The sequence below is a fragment of the Cucumis melo genome, chromosome 12 (genome assembly GCF_025177605.1).
Source record: "Cucumis melo cultivar AY chromosome 12, USDA_Cmelo_AY_1.0, whole genome shotgun sequence".
Taxonomy (NCBI): domain Eukaryota; kingdom Viridiplantae; phylum Streptophyta; class Magnoliopsida; order Cucurbitales; family Cucurbitaceae; genus Cucumis; species Cucumis melo.
The window spans coordinates 1,323,284-1,342,311 of record NC_066868.1 but is presented as its reverse complement, the minus strand read 5'-3'; the positions used below and the strand labels follow the sequence as shown (position 1 = coordinate 1,342,311).

The following is a 19,028-nucleotide window of genomic DNA, read 5'->3' as shown; positions in this document are numbered from 1 at the left end:
TAGAGCAAGTCCTTCCATAATAACTAGGATGGACATTTTATATCTAAAACTAGCTCGATTTTCTTTGATCCCTAATGTTAACATCTCCTCTTTGAGACTAATGAATTTGAGCATGATTGACTCCTATAATATGTTGTGCAACATCTACAAAGTTCAAATAAATTCACTATCATAGGATGACAAATGATGCATGAATGATACTAAAGTATCTCTTTCTAACCTCAGTCGAGTCTAATGAGCCTTGAACCTCTCCTTTTATTTTGAGTCGAGTTATCTAAGGGCTCCTTCTAAGAATAAGGGATAAGAACTTTACTTTCAAGTCCTAACCTTTGTATCCTTTTGTTTTGAGTCGAGTTATTTCATTAATGCACTCCTTCACATTGGAAGAATAAGGAATTCGCTTTCAAATTCTTTGAACCTTTTGTTTTGAGTCGCATTATTAATCTAAGGGCTCATTTGAGCCTTATTAAGGATAAGGACTTTCGCTTTCAAATTCTTCGATAATTCTTTGATCCTTACAGATTCATATTGATTTCTTAAATAAGGGTCCGTCCGAAGGTGCGAAATGAAACGACGTTAAGGAGTGCATTATGAAATAACTCAACTCCAAATGATAAGGGGAGGGTCAAAGAATTTGAGAGCGAAAGTCTTTATCCCTTATTATGTTAAAGAGTGCAACAAAAGAAATTCATATTAACATTAGGCCTCTCAACTCCTACAACTGTCATAAATTCTTTCGTAAAGAAATTCATTGATTTAGCTTGAATTTTGGACTCCTTTCGCAAATTCTTTGTTCCTCACCGTCAATTCTTCTACAACTGCCACATTTACGAGACCTCATATATAAGAAATTCTTCTCCGACCTCGATCATTCGTCTAGTGACTTTATTTTCCTCAAATTCTTTGAGCCTTGTGCAGATCGATCTAGATTCAGCTATGAGGGGTGAGCGTATCGATTCTGTTAAGCTGATGCGAGACGGAAGGTTAGTGGAATATTTCTACCTTAAGCAAGAAATCCTACAACTCCACTCCACCAACAAAGAGGAAGAGCTTCAAGAACTGAGGCTATTGGTCTAGTCTGATCTAGCTGTTGTAGCTAAGACAAATTTTGGACCCATGAGTGCAACTTCCCATAAATAGCTTCCTGGCCTAGTTCGGGAAAGAGCTAGACTACTTGGGACAGCAAAAAGAATTGCATTTATCCTTCGTACTCTTATCCAGAGACCGTTTCTCCCTTTCCTTCCTACTAATTTAGGGATTGGGTCTTCTTTCCTCAATTACGCCCACTGGAGAAGGTCGAGCTGGAGGCCCTGTGGGGTCCCATTCCCCGATATAGTACTTCCTCCCTCATGTGAGCTCAAATCTAGTCTATCCTATAGAAAATGGATAGGTGATTGCCAGAATTATGATTGAAAGAGGCTTTGCTCCAAGCCCGATCGGGCTCATTCCTTTCCTATTCAAGAGATATTGGGTAAAAGTGAACAATGTGAGAGCAAGGGATGCCCCAGGTCTCTTTCTCTCTTGTTCTAGAACTCACTTTATCTTTTCACCTCTCAGATCTAGGACGCCTAGCTAGCTGCTTCTGACTCTAGTTGCACTATTACTTATAGGGTACCTTCTCTTTTATTTGACGATTATAAGACACATTCCATGAAATAATCAAGCCTTAGCCCCTTGATGTGGAGATGCTAAGATCTCTAATAATGGGTGGGTTTGTACTCTTTTCCTTTCGTCCGAGTGGAGGGATGGATTGAAACTGAAACTCTACCTTAGGTCTTACCCAAACCGATCTAAGTTTAGATTCCACGAACTGATAACGAAGTTTGACTCAAGACTGACAGCGGCTTCCCACCTTGAAAGAAGGGAGCTAGTAGTTTATTTAATCTACTACCGAAGATCTTTCATACTCCACTTCCAAAGAAAGAGGGAAAGGGACCTTTACCTTGGACGCAAGATCAACTTCTGAGGACAGAAGGGGCGATGGCTTCCTTCGTAGACAAAAAGAGCTCGTGGCTCTCCAAGCGTCTGAGTTTTCCTGACCCGTGATTGAGACCTTTCTTTCCATAGATCCGATCTCTGATGGGGTTTTTCTTCTGCCTCTCTTGGGGCCTTTGTGTTGCATATGAGCTTGATTGTTTACAGATTTTTCTTCTCAAATTCGTTAATATTCTTTCGAACATTCTTTGAGTTTTATCTTTAATTTAGTGGATCAAAGAGGTCCGGAGTCAAATATTAGTGGAATTCATGAGTTCGTCTCATTGATAAGGACATATGAACCTGTGACTGTATTCAATGATCTTTGAGCATCCTCCATAGTTTAATCTAAGGAGTCTAAAGTTCGGTCCGAAGGACTATCCATATGAACCTATGTCCTTATCATTAAGGACCTTTGTTTTTGCTTCGGACTCCACTAAGTTAAAGAATGAAAGGCTTGATTGAAAGGAGAGACTTCTTCGCCAACTAATTCATATATCAATAGAGAAAGGAAGAAAGAGAAAACAACTTTTTCGTAAGATAAATTCTAAAGCTCTTTTTTTCTTCTTGCTTCAATTGAAAGAACATATTCGCTGTGCAAGCAACTTTGACACCGAGAAAAAGGAATGGAATCACTCTCTTCTCTTAAAGAGGGAATCTCCTAAATCCGAAAAGGAGAAAGGGCATGAGCCCTATAAAAGAGGGGGGAAGGGGTGGATTTAGTCGCTATACTCCTAATAAGGGAGAAAGTGGTTGTTGAAAGGCTATGTGGATCACTGAATTCATCTTCTCATGAACATCAAAGAAAACCTCAATGAACAAGGCTCAAAGAATTTAAGGACTCAATTACGACTTTGTGAATTTCTTTCTCTTGATAATGTTCGGATAAATAAATAGAAAGTAGTTGACGACTATCCGCTACGCGTAGCTACGATTCCACTCCTGAGTGAGAAAGACAGATGTAAAGAATATTGCTCTGAGAAAGACAGGAGAAAGTGCTCATTAACAAGAATGAAAGAAGCGTTGAAAATCAAGCTCCAAATGAGTTGGCGCCCTTTCAAAATCCTTTCGCTTTTTTAGTTCCATTAATCAGTCAAGAGGACCCGTCCTTCAGATTCCTGAATTCCACTAAAAATAGAAGGATCTCTTGTTCATTGAGGAGAATCTTTCTTGCTAGGAAAAGGGTAGGAAATGAAATTGGGTATTTCGAGTAAGAGTCCATTTTCAACAGTTCTGGTTGAAGAAGAAGTAGCTCTTGCTTTTCTTTGTTGCTTACTTTAGTTTTGAGATCGGATGATTGGGAAAGTATAAAGAAAGTGGAAGTGGGAGATTCATTAGTCGGCTCATAAGCTAAATAGAGGTTGACCAAGCTAAATTGAAGTAAAAATAACAAGAAAATCAAACTTCTTTTTTGATGCAAAAGGAGCAAAGAATTTGTTGAAAGAGGAAAGCCTACCATAAATCAGTCTAAGAACAATCAGTGGAAAGTGTCCCTGACTAATTAAGCTAACTTGGACCTTTCTTTTTTCATTCTTTGCACCTTTGTTTTTTTTTTTGTCGCCTACTACAATTTGTGGATCAAAGAGGTCCTTCGAATGGGTCAAAATATGAATTTCAAATTCAGTTCCGAATTAGTGGATGCTGTCAAAGGGAGTGACGATGCCATATGTAAAAGGGAAAAGATTCATAGAATGGTAGGGGAAAATAGAGCTTTTGCACATTTCATTAATCCATGAACAAGATCTATATAGACACATAGGCCCGTGGATTCATACATCTTGATTGGAAAAGAATTAATAGAAAAGGAAAGAATTGGAATTGATCAATATATTTCTTGAAACAAACGAAAAAGAAATGAAAGACGAAACATAAATCATGGATTAACTAAGCCAATCCCTCTCGGGGACTTGCTGAAGAATAAGAAAGAGGAATCTCATGTAAATACAATTGGAATAAGGTTTGATCCTATGAATGGGGATGGAGTCAATATTCCATTCCAAAAAGAGAAAGTTCGAAACAAGTGGGACTTTTTTTGGAGATTGTATGCAATTACTAATTCATGATTTGACATGTACAGAATGAAAACTTCATTCTCGATTCTATAAGAATCTTGATGAAAGCCTTTCATTTGCTTCTCTTTGATGGAAGTTTGATCTTCCCAGAATGTATCATAATTTTTGGCCTAATTCTTCTTCTAATGATCGATTCAACCTCTGATAAAAAAGATATACCTTTGTTATATTTAATCTCTTCAACAAGTTTAGTAGTGAGCATAACTGTCCTATTGTTCGGAGAGAAGAACCTATGATTAGCTTTTCGGGAAATTTCCAAATGAATAATTTCAAAAAAATTTCAATTTGTTATTTGACTATGTTCAACTCTATGTATTCCTCTATCAGTATAGTACATTGGATGTACAGAAATGGCTATAACAGAGTTTATGTTATTCATATTAACAGCTACTCTAGGAGGAATGTTTTTATGTGGTGCTAATGATTTCATAACTATCTTTGTAGCTCTAGAATCTTTCAGTTTATTTCTTACCTATTATCTGGATATACCAAGAAAGACGTACAGTCTAATGAGGCTACTACGAAATATTGACTCATGGGTGGAGAAAATTCTTCTGTTCTGGTTCATGCTTTCTCTTGGCTATATGGTTCATCCGAGGGAGAGATCGAGCTTCAAGAAATAGTAAATTGTCTTCTCAATACACAAATGTATAACTCCTCAAGAATTGAAATTGCACTTATATTCATCACTGTAGGAATTGGGTTCAAGCTTTCCCCAACCCTTTCTCATCAATGGACTCTTGACATATACGAAGAAGTGTGGTTCGTTTGAGAAATTCCTACCTCTCTATCTATCGCTGAGATGTTTTGACTTTCAAAACTTCATGGGAAAAGTAGTTGCTTCAGCCACTTGAATTTTTGATATTCCTTAGACTGATAATGTTGAATCAGGATCAACTAGGACTTCTATCAATTCAATGGATGAACAAGTCAAGAGGATGGGTCGAACTCTTCTTTGGTGTCAAGATAATAGCTATGAATAGTCATTGACTTCCGAAAAAGGGTAGAAGAATGAGACCTATTATGGAACATACAATGCATTACAGACGTGAATATGGAATGTCATGACTTATAACGAAGTGGTCCGGAGGACTATTCGACCTATTCCTTTTAGAAAGAAAAGAACTGAAATCAAAATACTGAGTAGCATGACGATATATTTATACAAAACTTCTAGCTTGAGCTCGAGTTGCAATGGAGCCGTAGACAATCCACGAAAGAATTGGATATATGGACAACATCATTGTGGTAAAGGTCGTAATGCCAGAGGAATCATTACTGCAGTGCATAGAGGGGGAGGTTATAAGCGTCTATACTGTCCAATCTCTTTTGGAAGGAAAAAGACATATATGGTAGAATCATAACCATAGAATACGACCCTAATCGAAATGAATACATTTGTCTCATACACTATGGGGATGGTGAGAAAAGAGATATTTGACATCCCCAGAGGGGCTATAATTGGTGATACCATTCTTTCTGGTATAGAAGTTCCTATCAAAATGGGAAATACCCTACTGGTCTAAACTATTGATTTACATAATTGGAAGTAACCAATTAGGTTGACGATAAAACCTAGAAATCGATCATTAACCCAATTTGAGTACCTCTACAAGATAGACCTCAACAGAAAACTGAAGAGCAACGGTGGCAGCAAGTGTTTGAGTTTGATAGTTCCTCACATTAAATTATTGACTTTAGAGATATATTAATATGGAGAAGACTAAATTGTTTCAAGCACCAACAGAGCCAAAAGTGTCCCTTGTTTCAAAGAGAGGAGGACTTTCATTGACATTTTATGGTTAGAGGAAAATTGAAAGCTAAGTAGTGGTAATTCTAAGGATTCCTGAAGGAAAAAAGAGAGATGTCTCCTACATTGCTCGTAATATGTGGAAGTATCGACGTCATTTCATAGAGTCATTCGGTCTGAATGCTACATGAGAACATAAGCCAGATGAAGGAATGGGAAGACCTAGGATGTAGAAGATCATAACATGAGTGATTTGATAGATTTGGATTCCTATATATCCACTCATGTGGAACTTCGTTGTACCATATATATCAGATCCATATGGAAGAAGCTTGTAAAGTTTGGGAAGGGGTTTTGATTGAAAAAAAGAAGAATATATTTTACTGATATGCCCTCAGGCACGACCATACATAACATAGAAATCACACTTGGGAAGGGGGGACAATTAGCTAAAGCAGCAGATGTTGTAGCGAAACGTATTGCAAAAGAGGGGAAATTGGCCACATTCAGATTACCGTCTAGGGAGGTCTGTTTGATATCCAAAAGTTGCTCCGTAATAGTTGGGCAAATGGAGAATGTTGGGGTCAACCAGAAAAGTTTCGAAAGAGCCGAATCTCAATGTTGGCTAGGTAAGCATCCTGTAGTAAGGGGAGTAGTTATGAACCCTGTAGACCATCCCCATAAGGGTGGTGAAGGGAGGGCCCAAAATTGGTAGAAAAAACCCGCAACCCCTTAGGGTTATCCTGCACTTGGAAGAAGTAGAAAAAGGAATCAATATAGTGAGAATTTGATTCTTCATCATCGTAGTAAATAATAGAGAAAATTGAATTTCTTTCTTCATCTTCAACTTTCAGTTTCGGTTATTATATGGACAGTCCTTCGGACGGAGGTAAATTCATCGTATTTATCATATGAGTTATCTAGTTTATAACTATCTAATTATGGGCGAACGACGAGAATCGAACCTACGCATGGTGAATTCACAATCCACTGCCTTGATCCACTTGGCTACATCCAACCCTACCCTACATATAAGTTGAAATTATGAAACAAAAGTGATGTCAATTTGATTTAGAAAAAAGGAGCACTCTTGAGAAAACAAGAAATTGGTTATTGCTCCTTTACTTTCAAGAACTTGTATACACTAAGACAGAAGTCTTATTCATTGATAGATGGAACTTCAACAGCAGCTAGATCTAGAGGGAAGTTGTGAGCATTACGTTCATGCATTACTTCCATACCAAGATTAGCATGATTAAGAATCTCAGCCCAGGTATGAATTACACGACCTTAACTATCAATTATAGATTGGTTGAAATTAAAACCATTTTTTGAAAGCCATAGTGCTAATACCTAAAACGGTGAACCAGATACCTACTACAGGCCAAGTAGCTAGGAAGAAATGTAAAGAACGAGAGTTGTTGAAACTAGCATAGAAGAGCAATCGACCAAAATAACCATGAACAGCTACGATATTCTCAGTTTCTTCTTCTTGACCGTATCTATAACCTGAATTAGTAGATTTATTTTCTGTGCTTTCCCTCATCAAACTAGAAGTGACCAAGGAACCATGCATAGGATTGAGTAGAGAGCCCTTAAATACACCAACTACACTTATAGAATGGGTGCATAAGGATGATATGCTCAGCCTAGAATTCAATTATGAAGTTGAAAGTACCAGGGGTTCCTAGAGGCATACCATCAGAAAAGCTTCCTTGAATAATTTGGTAGATCAAGAAAATAACAATAGTAGCTGAATATTCAACAACAATCCAAGGGCGCATACCCAGACGGAAACTCAGTTCCCACTCTTGACCCATGTCAGATGCTACACTAAGTCAGAAGTCTGGATACATTAGCTCACAAGGACCACCATTTTATAACCATTCATCAACGGAAGCAGCTTTCAAGTTAAAGCGCAACCCTTGGCTTTCCCCTGATAGCCTGACCTATCTTCGAAGTCCCTTGGATAATAGGACCAGAAAGAAAATTCTTTTCGTAAAGTAGAGATCCAGAAAGAGGTTCGCGAATACCATCAATATCCACTAAAGCTTAGAATAGAAAGATCGTGTTTACAAGAAAGAGGCTTGACTGAAAGGAGAGAACAAGATTTTCAAAATAATGGATTTCTAGTCAAGAGGTTTCGACTGAAAGGAGAGTTAGGACTTAGCTAAAAGAAAAAATAAAGGCTCGGCTGAAAAACAAGGCTCCGGAGGCGCGAAGCGAAATGACTGTGAAGGAGCCTTTATATTTAAAAATAACTCGACTCAAGAAAATAAGGATACAAACGTTAGGACTTGAAAGCGAAGTCCTTATTCCTTATTTTGTGAAGGAGTCCTTTATTTTTTAAAATAACTCAACTCCAAATAATAAGGAGAGGGGAGAAGCCACTCGACTAAGGTTAGGAAGGAGAAGGGCAAAGCAAAACGACTTAGAAGGAGACCTTAGATTAAAAATAACTCGACTCAAAATGATAAGAAGAGGAGCAAAGAATTTGCAAAAGACTTATTCTTCCAATGTGAAGGAGCCCTTAGATTAATAGAAGAAGGAGTTGAATGGAATATATATTAGCTCTTTTATCCAGAGATGAATACGGATATAAACAATTCCTTCAGACCAAAAAATAGCTCTTTTATCCAGAGTTGAATGGAATATGTTCGCATATGCTTAAGACATGTAAGTCGAGCTGTGACTTACTAAGAGACACACGTCAAAACTAGGCATCCAATTGGCAGCCTTGGGAGACCTCACCTTCTGGGTGTGTGGAGTTTACTGATTCAGTTCATGGGTTGGTTTGGATGGCTCGTTGCAGCTAAAGAAAGGGAGGAAGGAGAAATTATCGTTATCAACTTTCCCAGGGGAAGGTCTTCGTCAAAGGTTATCCTAATGTCCTTTCTAAATAAAAAAGCACTCTTAGTTTAGTTTGGTAGAATGTGGGTCTCAAAAACCCGATGTCGTTGGTTTAAACCCTACATAGCATGATTTCATTCTTTCAGCTGAAGTAGAAAGATCGATTGTAAATGAGCCTCATCTATATAAGGCCTCTCGCCTTCCTCTTTTTAGATAATTGTATGCTTATAAACTCAGTCGATCTCATCAACCAAAATCAAGCTTCAACTTTCTCGCGCCTCTACCTCTATGGGATAGACTGATCTTTTGCCTCCAAGATGATTCCCTTTCCTATGTCCCTAACTGGATAGCTGCACTTGTGCCACTAGGGTTAACTGCTTCTTGTAGTATTGGGTCTTCCTTTTTTGTCGATTCCTCTGATTCAAGATCTCATACTCTAAAGAAATTCAAAGAAGTACTTCTTTCTTGTTTTCTTACTCGACCCTCTTACGTTAGCAACGGAGAAGACTTTCTTCTTATTAAGAAGGAAAGGGGTTAGCTTAAACCTATCTAACATGGATTTCACTACCCTACTCAATCAGGATCTTGAACGGTGGCAACCACTGATGACTGACTCATGAAGAAAGGGAATAACGAAAGACAGATACAAAATCCAAAGTCCGGGTCAATGAAAGAAGGTCTAGCTCTTCCAACTTCCTCCTTCTTATCATACTTCTTCCTCTTTCTGTGATTAATGAAATGAAACTCCATATCCGAAAATGAGTTCTTGCATCTAGCAAGAGTGAATACTCACTCTTCCGTGATGGATGCCTCTAACTCTTCAGGTCCCACTTATTCACTTCCGATTTCAAAGATTGCATTCTCATATTGAATAATGAAAGACCAAGTCTTCTTTACTTATGTTTAAATATGTTCCTTGCATCCAGCATTCCTTAAGAGTTGCTTCTCTAAATTCTTTGATTTAGAAAACAAAGGAGCAAAGAATTTGCGAATAAAGTCAACTGAAAAATTCAATCGCTTCGATCATTCTTCTCAACTCCTATGGAGCGCTTTGAAGGACTCATGAAATTCCACTCAAATAGCACGACTAGGAAGGAGAGGTGGAGTGCGAGCAAAGAATTTACAAGTGTGGTTAGGAAGGCGGAGTAGGAGATTGATTCTTTGCTCTTTTTTAGAAGTGCAAGTACAAAAATGGAATATTTCAAAGAAGTTCTAAAGGTAAAAAGAACCGTAGCGGTTGAGTCTGAACTTTTTTTAGGCTTTGCTTTTTTACTCCGGATGGTAGGCTTTCCTTTTTTTAGTAGGTGATAGGATCATAGTATCTTTTATCAAGAATCCCAAACTAACTCATTTCAAAGAGGAAGGGAAGTAGCTCGACCATAAGAAGAGGGACTAGTTGAGTAAGCGCGAACTTCTTTTCTATCCCTCCTTTCCCTAGAATCAAGGGCAGACAAGCTAGGGCATTTAAATCGGTAGGCTTCCAGGTCAAATTCCTTCTTGAGTCAAGCAAGTCCACTGCCCAATAAGAATCCTTTTTTTTTTCCTCTTTGGTTGGATCGGAAGTTGGAGCGAAGATGTATCATATGGGTGGAGTATGATCTTTCAAGGGCATTAGATGTTTAGGAAAGGGCGGGCCTAGTTGAAGCCATCAAAGTTCAATTCCTTCTGCCTCAATGAATTTGTCTTTCTCCTATGTATAGTAAGGCTGATTGATTTTTGGAATGACTCCCCTGACAAGAACTTTGATGACCTACAGATTCAAACCCTCTTTCATCTTCCCCATTTGAACATGATAGGATTCACTAATAAAGAACGGAAGAAGGATTCATCTACCTCCATATAGCGAGAAGAGAGAAGGATGAAAGTAGATTTGCTAATTCAGTCAGGAGCTGTCTCAGGATTAGGATCTCTTAGTTGAGGTGGAGGTCTTGGTGCGAGGTAAATCAAGGAGGCAGAGGCGCAGACCAAAGGCTATGGTCTTTTCTTTATGTGGAAGAAGTAGTCCTTTCTTTTCTTGGCGCTCTTTTGCTTTTCATCTAAGCTCTGATGATTACTATGGTATATGAGCAAGTCAACTCTATGGATGAGCAAGAAATTCCATAATGCAGGGTTTTGGGACAAAGACAAGAAAGGTAAAGGCCAAGGCCTTCAGCTAAAAGTAAAGTTTTTCACTCCAAAAGAATTCAACCACGAAAGTGATATCGGTGGATATGTACATGGAGCCATTATTCTGGTTGTGCAATGGAGCTACTTTCTTCATCAATTAGTAGCGAGACTTAAAGGAAGAGAGGTTGCCAGAGAAGAGTGAAGGAGTGGTATGTCTCCAATCCTCATGTCTGAAGTCAATTTTATCTTATCCTTTTGTTCTGTGAAGACCCCACGAAGCGATAAACCCCTCTTTGATCTTTATTAAAAGAAAAGGTCCAGATTAGCTTAATTAGTGAATTTGAGACGAGACCGAAATGTGCGAAGCAACTCGACTAAGAAGGAGAGGAGAGGCGGAGTAGGAGTTGACAGGAGTGCAAGTTGATGCTAATTCAATTATAAAGAAGAAATCTATGAATAAAGGCTCAAAAATTTTTGAGGGATGACTTCTCAGTCTTCCTAATTCTTCTATCTCATTCTATAACTCAATCGACTCAATTTCATCTTTCCTTTCCAGTCTAGGCTTTTTTCTTAGAGCTGAGCATAGTTAGATTGATAATAGGATTTCCTCATCATCAAAACCATCTCACCTCTAATTTAAGAAGAAAACTTCCATGACGTATAGGACCTTATACTAAGCATGCCTAAGAAATGGTAGAATTTGAGGCTCAAAGAATTTAAGAGAAGAAAGACAACTCAAGAGGAACGAAAGCAGTTCGACAGTAAGAAGAGGAGCGATTGAGTTTTTAATGCTTTAGGGGGAGTGACTTAGTCATTGGGGGAGCAATCCTTCTTTTTCTTTATCTGAAGCTGGAGGGTAGTGAGACTTTTAAAGGTGTGGGAACTCATTCCGCTTCTTTCTTCTGTTAACTCATTCCCTACGTGGAACAATTACTTAATCTTCTCATTAAGATAGAATGAAAACCATAAGGAGTTTGCCTGAACTAAGGCATAAACCAATTCATTCTTGCAATGGATGAACATCGAATGAAAGTGCAAACCCGTTGACTCCTTTTAATTTCACGCTTTCCAAAAAAAAAAAAAATGGACAGTCCTTTGGACCCATTTGGACGCGTAGTTTTGATATTCTTTTTCTTCTCTTTGCTAATGGAAGACAACTTCTTCTTCGGTATAGTGAGACCTTGTTCTTTGATTCCATTGACTTTGATTCCGTTTGGATTGCTCGCCTTCTATTAACTCTTCGATATGTGATTTTTTTGTGGGTATAAGTACTAACCAGAAAGAAGAAAGCTGTCCTCTGTCTCATTGATAAGGGACATATAAATATATATTCAACTCCGGATTGGTCAGATTATGCTTTCGCTGTAGAAGTAGTAGAAAGTCAAGATCAACGTATGATTCTCATCAGGATAGTCATGTAAGAGCGAGAGCTGCTTTCTAGTTCAAGAGGAGGACAATTAGAGTTGTCTTCCTTGTCGTCATCATCTCTTTTATCTGAGTTCCTACATATATTTTACTCAATTGTTGGTGTTGAGGAATGACCTCTATTCTTAAGGGGGCAGCGTAAGAGAATGATTACGATCTCGACAAAGACAAAGCCAAGAGGGGAGAGCACTTAGACAATTCACTTTGAGTACAGGGAAGTCTGCTGTAGGAATTCCTCAGGGCGTATTATGATTTTTTGCCTCGGTGGTGGATTGAAGCGATTGCAATGAAGAATTGATTTGAAACGAAGCACTTTGTCTATGGGCATTGTGGAAAGAATCGAATATGACCCTAATCGTTCTTCTTAGATCCACCTAGTACGATGGATCGAGGGGGTCTACCAAATGCAAGACTAAAAAGGAGTTCACTCCTCAGCCTTAGATCCTTGAACCTACCACGACTACCATCCACGAACTATTTTCGTTCTCTTTCCCACCCGTGAAGGTAAAGAAAGGTAGCTTATGTAGTGGTCGACCTTCCTACCACCAGGATGCCTTCTTGGTCGAAGAGCCCTGACACTAGTACTAGGAAAGGTGTAGGAAGCAAAAAAACTTGCACGAAGGACCTTTCTTCTTAGCCTTCTCCATTCAAAAGACCAAGGGAGAGACAAAATCCCTTTTCTTCAGTAGCTCTTTTGCTTTCCCAAGGGTAGCAGTAGCTGGGCAAAGGCATTTTCTTCACTCCTTGAATGAGAGAGAAAGGCAGAGGAAAAAGGACGTTCTCTCTTTGCGAGGTCCGGAAGTGGAAAACACATAGCATTCTCTGGACACAAAGGATGAAAGGTAAAGCTGCCCTTTCTTGGTGAAGTTTTAGGGGGAATGAGACTTTAAGGCTTGTTGGAGGTGCTGAGCATAAGGAATTGAAAGCAGAGAGGGATCAAGGTAGCTTACCTGCCAAGTCGATAGGTGAAGGGCCAAAGGATGAAGCATGCAAAGTCAATCGTGTACCTATCGTGTGACCCGTTGGTCCTAAGCAATGTCTTGCATGAAAGGACCCACCTAGAAAAGCTCACCCTTATGTTGGGGGCACTAAAGTGGAACTTTGATCAAATGCGGGTATCCAATCCTGCCGCTGAGATGTTAAGCGAATTCCTGGGTGTTGAGGAATGGTCGACCACCTTTGACGTTAAAAAATCAAAAGGCTCGGGGCATAACCGGATGAGCTAATATGAATTAGTGTCAGCTTCGTGACCCGAAGACGATTGGTGCTGACCACACTAGGTGCTACCGTGGTAGCAAGAGAGGTTAAGCGATGACAATTGAGAGGTTCTCATTGAGCATTCCTAGTCACACGGGAAGAGAGGTCAAATGGCAAGGCCATATGCTCGTTTGGCTCTTCGTAGAGTATAGCTCACATCCAAACAAAGATCTGATTGGGGAATGGGGTAAGGCCCATAAAGCTCCAGTGGAAAGGGAAGGCCTACTAGCCCGTATGCTCATGGGTGCAGGACTCTTTGAAAAAGCGCCGGCTGACTCGGAGACCTAGGACCTTGGCTTAGAAAGGAATGAAGGGGAGCTCTTCTCTCTTTCTTCACCAGTGGCTTATTAATGGAAAGGCTGACGACTATACAGACTTTACACCAAGTCATGGAGCGATAATGAAGGAGCGAGACCCATAAAAAAGAATATGATCTGAATTTCAGTGGGTTCGGAGGTAGAAAGGGAACAAGAGCAAGTGAACTTCTTGAATGAGATCTTCATTTTCTCCCTTGTTCATTGACTGGCTCTTCTTTTTTGTTTATACGTGATAATAACTCAACTTATCTCTTTCAGAGAAGGAGGCATTCAAAAGCCCAACAAAGGCCATAATATTCCTTTAAAAGTAAGTACGAAAAGAAGTACGCCCACGAAGCAGTGTAGAAGTCACTTAGCCGTCTATAAAGGGAAAGGGCGTCGGTACAGAGTCACGTCAACTGTGGATATATACTAGTAGGTAGGCTAGTTGGAACTACGTTTGAAACTATGGTATGGATCGAGACTACACTAAGGAACAAGGAAGTCTCACAACGAAATCAAGGAACGAAGCTCTTTTTCTCTAGTTGGCAAGGCCTTTTTTTTTCTATTTAGAGAGAGGGGCTGGAAGTTCTTAGGAAGAGCCGTAGGAGGTAGCTCATGTACAGTTTAAGAGTCGAGCCCCAGCATAGGGACTGAGGTCAACACTTATTTCATAACTAGTCATAAATTGGAAGCGGGCAAGATGGTGATGAATTGCGATTGGTCCAAACCTTCGACTAGTGACTTATTGCGACCCATCCATAATGACCATACATACTCAAACCTTATTCACATAGGGAAGAAATTCTAAGAGAAGGGGCACTGGTTGCTTCTTGGCCATGCCCCCCCACATCTAGATACGAGATACTTGATTAAAATTCTTAAATAGGAAATTGCATACCATTCACCGATAGAAGTATATATAAAAAATGGGTACATAATAGAGAATCTCATCCAGGTCAAAGCGCAAAGTTGTCTTGAGTCGGAGGAACTTTTGCTAAAATAATGGACACCCTCTACACTTTCTCTTAGGCTTGTGCGACTACCATGCATTGGGAAAGAAAAAGAAAGCCTATGATTCGAATTCCACTCAATCTTTTTGACTAGTTCTTTGTGTCTAGGCTTTCCTCTCGCCTCAATGAACAAGGACTTCTCTTCCTTTTTGTATTTATTGACTTCTTCTTTCCTTCGGTCTCTTTATTTAATGAGCTTTGATCCTTCACAGTCACTTCACTTCGCGCCTTGCCTCTGCTTTCTTCTTTAAGGGAAAGAGATCATGAAGATCGAATTCAGAGATCAAGATTCTTTCTTTCTTCTTTCTTTGTTCATTGATCTTTCTCTTAAGCCCAGGTAGGGGTTAAGCTCATTCTCTTCACTTCCTCTCCTTGCTTCTATCCTTTCCACTCCTACAGATAGGCTTTTTATGGAACTCAATCTTTCTTCCTTTCATTCAAATTCTTTGAGCCTGATGTCAATGTTTTTGACTCCTTTGGATGGCTTCAAACCTTGAACTTCATCTTCCATTAAGCCCTTTTAGTAGGTTCAGAATCCAATGGCTCTTGTAAAAGAAAAGAAAATACGGACACAGTAAATAAAGAGGAAGACTAAAAGATGACTTTCACCTTGAGGAGTCTGAAGAGCAAGGACAAATGGTTCAGATAGAGAAAAAAGATCGAGACCTAGATGAGAGTAGGACAAAGATTCAACACTCTAATTGGATAGCCAACCAGCACTCACTGTAATCGATGTTCGTATAAGAATCTAGTTTCTTTATTCTCTTATTCGTAGAAAAATCTAGTTTATGGATTTTGGCTATCTGATAATCGATTTAGGAATTTCCTAAAAAATCACATGAAATTGCAAACCAAATTGTGTACAAACAAAGGCGGTGCAAGCAATATGCATTGACGCGAGTGGTTTTCAGGCAATAATACATGGTTTGACCACTAAAAAGACCACTCGAATAGGTGATATGCGTCAAAAGGCCTATATCTTCCCTGTTCAAGTGACTGACGAAGACTGCTAAAGAATGTCATAAGAAAAAATGGGCTAGAAAAAATGGTTGGCAACGAAGGTATGCTCTATTGAAAGAGGGTGACTACTGTCCGAGCCTTCGGGATGAGGTGATGCAATTTACTAAGACTTGTCTTGTATGCCAGCTTAATATGAAGCAAAGGACCAAAGTGAGTGGGTCTATGTGAACCCTTAGCTGTGCCCTCAAGGCTGTGGAAGAGTGTGTCCCTCTCCTTTTAGTCGAGTCACTTCGAGTCACTTCGTCCCTCTCCTTCCTAACCTCACTCGAGTTGCTTTCCCTTTTAGTGGTCTTATTGATAAGGTACAAAGAATTTGTAGTCTGGAGTCCTTTCAATATTCTTTGACTTTATTAATGAGCTCCTACGGAGTCTTTATTTGAATTGTTTCTACGTATTCAGACCAGAGAACAAGCATCAAGAGAAATTGCGAGAGTCTAACGAGATAGGGGCTAAGCGAAGCAGCAAGAGTCTGACGAGAGAGGCTCTGTAAGGAGTTGATGCTTGACAAAAGAGGATCTCAAGAGCTAACCTTCCATTTTTGAGTGGGAATAAAGGAGAGAGCATAGCGGTTGCCGAAGCCTCAGATCTTAGAGTTGAATCAGTGGTGGCTCTTGATGTATAGGTTATCAGCGGTTGAATGGGAAAGCATAGAAAGACCTGCAAGTTGGAGAACAAGGCTCCGTAGGAGTTGGGGGATATTGTTTGAATAAAGTCTCAATTCATATATGAATCACTATATTCTCTAAATTTGAACTCAGTACAGGTAGAGGAGAATCGACAACTCTACTATCTTTTCGAACAATCTAAATAGGGGAGAGGGAATCTCTATATAGAGAGGTTGCATCCCACATAGCGGATGGATTGAGAGACCAGCGTAGGTGGACTTTCCTCATTTTTTTAGGTTCTTTCATGCTGAGGCTCAACTTATAGAGGGTTCAGGGAATCTAGAGTTTTTGAATATGGGAAGCATTCAAACTTTCTCATTCATTATCTCTTTTTCGGGCAAAGATACAAGGTCTCAAGGTAGAGGTCTTTTCATCAGTCTCGCTCGGAGGCTCAAAGATCATTGAATAAAGTCAAAGAAAGTAGCTCAATCAGGATAGGTATTCGAATATGCTCGACGGGTAAAGCCTTAAGGAAGGCAAGAGGTAAGCATTACACTATTGTCTAATAGGTTGAGTTTTGGTCTCTGTCTTAAGTACCCGCTTGTGATGTCTTTCTTGTGCCTATACTACCAAGGGAAGGTACCCCATATAGTTAACAAGAATTCTCCCCTTGCCTAGTTTTCCCAGTTTGGGGATAGAATTTGCTGCCAGAATGAGATTATGAAGAGTAAAAAGCAAAAAAAAAGGTCCAGGCTCAAAGATCATTGAATAAAGTCACTAAAAGACTGGTGTCGAGACCTCCCATGTAGTGGTAAAGGAAGGAAGCCATTTCCAGCACGAGCCAATCGAGCAAGCCAAAAGTGTAAAATACTTTTCGCACAAAAAGGAAAATGCACAGTACAAGCAATTTCAGAGGAAGAGCATAACCGATCCAATTCAGAGCTGACGTGCGGGTCTTTATTCAAGACATATGTATTCCCAAAGGCTCGACCGACCAAAAAGAATCCCATTTTCTAGGACGAACAAGTAGCTTATTTATCCAAATTCGATGTGTTAAGCAAATGACAACGGAGAAAAGTCATCCATTCATTCTTTATCAACTCCTTACGGTGCCTCCTTTGTAAACCATATATTTTCTTGGTTTAATTTCTTTAAATATGGAAAAAAAAGAGAAAGAAGAAAAGAAAAGAAAAGAAAATAGAAATTAGAAAAGAAAAGAAAATAGAAATTAAGTGTGTGTAAGTGTGTGTGTATATATATATATATATATTTAATGGTTTTATTAGGTAAAATAAAGAAAAAAGAAAAGAAAGGATAAAAGGAAAAAAAAAAAGAGAAGAAAAATTTCATTTTTCTTTTCTTCTTCTTCTCTTCCTTTCACCGTCGAACTTTTTAAAGAAGAAGTTCTCATCCATCTTCCATTTTTCCTTCTTCAATTCACAGAGAAAATTTAAGAGAGAGTTTTGAGGTTGAAGAAGAGAAGGAGAACTCAAGCAAAGTGTATCCATGGCAGAATCTTGGTTCATTCTGCACATCACTGGTTTTTAATTTGGTTTGAACTCTTCAAAAGGAATTAAGAGGTGAGATTTACATTTATTGAAATTTAACTCATTTTCAAACAAATTTTATGAAGAAAGTTGGAGCAAATTCTGATATTCATTGGGTGCTTTTTGATGAAGAAAACAGGGTAGCAGGTTTTCACGCGAATTCAGGAGGTCTCTGGTTTTTCTTGTATTTCAGAGTGTACTGGTGGAGTTAGGATTTCTATTTGATATGGTTGGAAATATTATTCAATTTACTACAACTTTTATGAAGACATTGTGAGTTAAATATGATTGGAAGTAAACTTAAGTTCAGAAACAAGTCAGGGGATAGCAGAAGACTCCATTTTTGAACTCTCTCTGTTTTGGGCCATTTCTGTAGCAATCTATGGGGAATGGATTTTCTTTCCTTCAGGGAAATTATAGAAGACATGAAAATGAAGATTTTGATATAAAGAACACTCATTTTGGTTAAGTATTGAGGGAGTTATAGTCATTTGAAGTTTATGTTAGAAATCTGGAAATTTCAGAGAGTTGTTGAAATAGGATTTTATATCTTAAGCTTTGTTTTCGTGAGCATCATCTTTAGTGCGACATGTTATGTATATCTTTAGAAAACCAGAATGTTTAGAGTTCTAATACTCGGTTGGGTTGTTGGCAGGCCGAGAAGAATTAAACCGAGCTTACAGACCAAGGATCTAGCCCAAGACTGTGAGTGATAAAGCCAATTTTGAAATATTTTCCATAACTGTTATTTTTGATTGAATGCGATAAATGTTTATTTACGAAGCCATGAAAGGTATTTGAATTTCATGACTATTTTCAAGTATACATTTGGAGACTAGATTTCTTAATGAAATTTATGCTATCACGTGGGTATTAAATGTTTGAAAAGTATTTAAATCACAATGTTTTAAGCAAAGCACGAATTAGTAAGAAGTTCTGTTTTAAGAACTACAGTTTTCCACGAAAGAGCTAAGTAAAGTTTGAGCTCTGTGTAAGATTTTATAAGCAGACATGTTTTAATATTTTTAGATGATTTATGAATTTTTCATTAACTACATGACTAAAATCTTGAGCATAAGGCTAGAGATTACCGTGTGCACACTGGTTAGATTC

At 38.7% G+C, this 19,028-nt stretch overlaps 1 pseudogene; it reads left to right on the top strand.

Moving 5' to 3' along the window:
* Positions 1–936: 936 nt before the first annotated feature.
* On the top strand, positions 937–13,785 carry LOC127144384 (60S ribosomal protein L2, mitochondrial-like; annotated as a pseudogene).
* Positions 13,786–19,028: the final 5,243 nt, after the last annotated feature.